The sequence below is a fragment of the Jaculus jaculus genome, chromosome 4, assembly GCF_020740685.1.
Source record: "Jaculus jaculus isolate mJacJac1 chromosome 4, mJacJac1.mat.Y.cur, whole genome shotgun sequence".
Lineage (NCBI taxonomy): Eukaryota > Metazoa > Chordata > Mammalia > Rodentia > Dipodidae > Jaculus > Jaculus jaculus.
Window position 1 is genome coordinate 103,764,940 of NC_059105.1, and position 6,000 is coordinate 103,770,939.

Sequence of the window (6,000 nt, forward strand, 5' to 3'; positions counted from 1 at the left end):
TATATGTAATTACAATGATTGTAATGGGGAGGTAATATGATTGAGAATGGAATTTCAAACGGGAAAGTGTGGGGGTGGGGAGGGAGGGCATTACCATGGGATATATTTTATAATCATGGAAAATGTTAATAAAAATTAAAAAAAAAAAAAAACCAGTGAGGAATGAAACACCCAGATAGCTTAACCTAAGGAAAGCCATCTTAGGCACCCCCTCCCAGCCATTTTCATAATAATAAAAGAAGGCCTCACATAGCCATAAAAACAAGAATGAGGATGTAGCCTCGGTTAAGATATCTGGTATTTGCTCCACATACTGTGCTAATAGAAAATTCTGCAATTTTTGTAATCAGGCTTGTTTGCATTGCAAAATAGGATTGTGGGGGTTAGTTCTGGGGACTTCCCAGACCATTGTAAAATAATGTAGTTTTTTGTAGTTTTGTTTCTTGACCATTGTAAAAGATTTTTTTTTTTTTTTTTTTTTTTGCCTTATAAACTCACTGTTAAGACTTGGTTGCTCTCCTCCTCAGTGGACAGTTGCCAGTCAGCCAATAAAAATCCTTATTCATGGAGTCTTGAGTTTAATTTTTGACCTGAGACTCACTACACAAGAGCAGCAAAGTTCACTCATATTAAATGTGATCAAATAACTAAACAAGCATGTAGGCAGTCATACATTGAATACTTTGCAGTCGAAGCTGTGGTGCTGGCACACCAGGCTACACACCTCGGCTGCTGGGCCCCAACATCAGGTTACCAGAAATATGTACTCTCAACATCTCAGGTCTCTTGCTTTCTGTTTTTTGTTTTTTTATTTGACAGCTTTATGATTCAAAAGCTCCCTTAATATATCATAATTTTTTTGATTTACAAATTGCGGGGTTTCTAAAGGATACTTTTAAGGATTATCTTATAAACTTGTTATTCTCTAAATTCTTGAAGTGAAGGAAATGATTTTTCTTGATTAAAATAACTTTCATCAGCCTAATAGGGCCATGAGCAAAATACATCGTGGAGAATTGTCCTGAGTAATTAAGTATAAATGAGAACCTTAAAAGTGCATTCCAAGCAGAAACTTAGTGAGTACTTTACTGTCTGATAATTTACAGTTACAAGGAGAAATTGTCTCTCTCTTTTCATTTCACTGTAAACCCCAGGGCCCTAATCACTAGTGAGGATAGTATATGCCAGAGATTTAGCATTATTTAACAATATTTCACAACGATTTTGTATGTTTCCTGAGAAATACCCATCAGTGCCACTTAAACATACTTACAATTCTTTTATGAAGTTATTTGGCAAAGGCTTGTTATGCTCTGATTAGCTTATTAGTTTTTTCTGGATCTGATGGAGTTTAGGGCATTGTCTGTCAACTTGTTAGGAATGAGGACAGCAAATGCCTTCGAATTGTCTTTGCTCATTTAACCATGTCCCTGCAGATGTTCACTATTTTCCTATGTCTCTTATTTGGAAAGCAATTCTATGTATAATCAATTAGGGATGTATAATTTTGTATAAATAGATAAGCTTGTAAGTAGATTAAAATGCTAAAGAAACATACTCTCTTTTCAAATGAACTTCAACTTGCATATCAATGTATGATTAATTCTCAGTGTGAAAAGATTATTTCAATCTCTCTAGTTAGACCATGCAGTGATAATAAAATTAACAGTGTATATTTTATGAATCCAGTCCATAATGATAGTTTAATTTATACCCATGTTATTTATAAATCATAAATTATTTTTTAAGCTGTCAGTTCATTTCATGTTACTATAACAAAATAAATGAGAATAAGTAACTTAGAAAGAATAGAAGCTTCTTTGTTTTAGGTCAGGACAAAAATGGAGTCATAGCAGGAGGTTGACAGAGACATAAGGAAGTGAGTCATCCACATTCCTCAAGGAACCACCCAGCCATCATTCCTTCCTTGCCTAACAATGCCCCAGGTCTAGGTATCCTACCCCCTTATTTCTCCGGTCATTTGGTCACTGCTCTGGTCTCACACCCTAGTGATTTCCCTTCCTCACCTTCCCCCAAGTGAAGAACTCTATATAGCCCATTATCTGTAATCTCAAAGGTGACTGTGCTCTGCTCTTGAGACTCAGTCCTGGCAGCTTATGTTTTTCTGAATAAAGGCTTCCATCATTGCCTCAGAGTGGTCTCTGTGGTCTTGTTAACTCCTGAAACTTACACCTGGTGCCATGACTCAGGAAGAATTCTGGTTACCCTCTTGGGCGGCCAGACCTCCTTTTCCCAGCCCAGACCAACTGCCATTTGACCCTATGAAAGCTTTGGACCATCACTGTCTGATACATGCTCTCACACCCACAACTATTCAGCCTCACTGTCCTTCCCTTCTCTGTCTCTTCCCTCCTTTTTGGTAAGTGTCTCTCTTAGGTTGGCCTGCTCTCAGGTTTCATTCATCCTCATCAAAGCTTTGGTGCTGGCCCACCAGGCTACACAACCCAGCTGTTAGACCCCAACATCAGGTTACCAGAAAGATGTACTCTCAACACCTCAGGTCTCTTGCTCTGTGGTCCACCATACCCTAAGAGGTGCCTTTTGGTTTGGTTACCAGTTGGGACACTCTCTCTCTTCCTCCTCTCCCTCTGAGCTCTCATCTTGCACAGCAAGCTGCTTTTGCCATTGGGAGCACAGTCACCCTCCTTGCCCACTAACAGGCTAAAAAGCCAACAGTTGTGACCTGTATGACCTCCATCCATGTGAGAGTTGCAAGCCCCATTCACCCTGATGGATCAGGTGTCATATTGGTGTTCTGTGTAAATCCAGCTTAGGCTCTGGTTTATTTTTTTCTCACCCTTGTTTTGCTCTTTTCCTGTCTCCTTAACTTAAGCCTCTATGACTCTTGGATGACATCTTATCTTTTTCTGCAACTGTGCTTGGCCACATCCATAAGCTTGGACAATGGGTCTGAATGGCCCGAAAATGGTACTTTTCCAAATTCTCACTGATTTAAAAAACTTCTGCCAATGTACAGGCAAATGGTCTGAAATACCCTATTTTTCACTCTGTATGCACAGTCTTCTCTCTGCTCTAACTGCTTTCCTCACAAGGTCATTCCAGCCACCTACCCCAACAGCAACTCCAACTCCTCCAGCTCCCTCAGCCTCTCCTGAAACCCTGCCTTGTTTCAAGATTTGATTAGTCTCCAGAGTTGTAAATAAAATAGAAATTTAAAATAAGAATGCATAACTTCTGAATAAATGAATGAAAGCATGAATGTGTGAAGGGGAAATGGTTGCCTAGAGGTTATATGAAAAGCGCACTTGAAATGAACATGTATGTGTGAGTGTGTATGTGGCTCACAGACCTAAGGCTGCAGAATGATTTCTGTTCGGAGCACTGCCATTTCCTTGTTGGAATGTTTTCCACCAAGCCCACTGTAGGATATGGCATAGCCAAGTTTTACTGTTAAGTGTTCCCCAGAAGGAACACTAAAAATTGTAAAATGGCAGGAACAGGAAGCAGCCTATAGCCCTGAGGGAAGATCAAAACTCTCTCTAGAATTTAGGGGGGGGGGGGAATGACTCTTTCTTAGCTTCCCTGCCTTGCAGAGCCAGAGAACTGCAAGTACAGAGAATCCCAGGATCCTGGCCCCAGCATGATGATGAATGAATGCTAAGTTGCTATAAACAGATGGAGACTTCTTTTAAGAAATGTGTAACTGTTTTACATGTACTTTATCTTTCTATTCCTCTATGGAACTACTTACAGACAATAGCCTCAGGATTTATATTTAAATTTAGAAGTACTTGATACTAAATTTGTAAAAAAATATTTCTAAAATTTTGAATAATGTTCAAATCTGCTTTTATATTTTTTAAAAAATGTGTTTCAGGAAGACTTCTGGTTAAGATGGTGGCGTAGGTACCACGCCAAAGCAGTCTAGGGGGCAAAAAGACCAAAAACACTCAGCAAAATACACACTTTTACTGAAAAGTGAGGTGTATAGGAAATTGAAATGGCAGTGGAGAAGTAGAAGAGATCCAGACCCTGCACAGGCCAGCAAAAGTGGCCCTGGCAGGTCCGCTGACCATAGTAGCAGTGGTGGTGCACCAGAAAGCTGCCAGGCTCAGCTGGAGCCGCAGGAAAAGCCAGGTGAGGGGAGCTTCTACTAACACTGGAGCTCTCCACAAACTCTAGAAACATGAAGGGAGAGTGGCAGTGAACAACGGAGAAGAGATCACAAAGTAGAAAAACACATGGAACAGCAAGAGAACTAGAGCAGTGATGGCTCCCTCCCCTCCCCAGTGCCTGTGCCCAGCTCCAGCGAACAGAGCAGTGATCCTGGGACCTGGCCACACCAACTTGAGCTGACAGTGGGACCCAAGCAGGAGCAGAGCCCGGAAGCAACATCAGTGGCTCTGGCACCAGCAACAGTGGCCCCAGCAGTGGTGGATCCAGTAGTGGCAGCAGCGGCAGATCCAGCAGCAGCAGCTTCAGTGGCAGCAGCAGCGGCTCCAGCAGTGGTAGCTACAGCAGCAGCAGTGGTAGCAGCAGTGGTGGATCCAACAGCAGCAACTTCAGCAGCAGCAGTAGCAGTTCCAGCAGCAGGGGTGCCGTTCTGCAGGGCCACAGTTGCCAGGCTCAGTTTGCCCCACAGGAAAAGCCAGTGCCCAGCTCCAGAAATCAGAAGAGCAGCCCAATGAACAAGCCAGCAACTTGACTGAGACCAAAATCATCCAAGTAACTGTGATTGCACCAGGGAAGGGTCTCACTTGGTCACAAGCTGACTTGGATCCCTCAACAGACCAGAAACCTTAACCTCTTTGTTGATAGAGGATCTGGTTGTTATAATAACTACTCTTGCATAAATACTCAGTGCTGTTTTTGATTGAATGTGTACAGTGTTTAGTTCAATTTTAGAATCTACCTGTATTTTATTCCACTCAGCTTACTTGAATACTACCATAGCAGGGAAACTCAACCCCTAGGATCACCTTTGTAGATACTCTGAGAGTCTTAAGAGACACACCTAACACTTTAAGCTCCTACCCTGAAGATATATAAAAAATGTGTTTCAGGAAAGTTATAAGAAACAAAGTTCTGAAATCTATATGTGTATTCTGGGTAAAAAGCATAAGTCAAATCTGATGTACTCTCTCTTTACAAAAGTTATTTCAAAAGGCCTTCTGAAAAAAAATGGTCATATTAAAAGTCTTACAGTAAAGATAATACAAGTTTTTGTTGGTAGTTATAAGATGAACTGAATAAAAATGATAAACCAGAGAGAAAACACTGTATGTTGGATGTTAAATGTTTGATGAAAAAGATTGTTACCAAGTGGCTACATAGATTGTAAAGTAAATGTATGTAAATGAAGGTATGTGTAAAGTATGTAGATGAAGACGTGAGTAAGCTTAAACAGAAGGCTAAACACAAAATACTTAATCAGATTACAGACTTCTTAAGATATAAAATGACTATTCACCTAGGGCTTACATCAGACTAACAAAGATTGGCCCTGGCTGATAGACGGTTGCTATAGCATTCAAGTTGTAAACTCAAATTTAACTCATTGATGTTCATCTGGTCATAATAATGGTTATTCAGCCAACAGTCTGAATACTTTAGTTTTAACTTATTACTGAAAAAGTTTATTAAATTATCACAGGCAATATAATAGAGTTAATTAAGATTTGAATAATTATAGATTGTGTTATAAAATTTTGCATATGTTTAGAATTCAGTATAGTTCTATAAATTGATTTTGAAGAGATTAAAAATATTTTTGGCTCAGCAATTAAAGATACTTATTTCCAAAGCCAAATGGACATAGTGGAGCATGCATTTGGAAATTGTTTACAGTGACAAGTAGCTCGGTCATGCCCATTCCCTCTCTTTTCCATGAGACTTGTCTCCTTTTTTTAATTAGATCATGACAGTTTAATCCAGTTCCTCTATTCTTTGGGTATGTTAAATATAGCTAAATTAATTTCAAAAATTAACTTACAGACTAATGGGCATCTTATTTAGCTT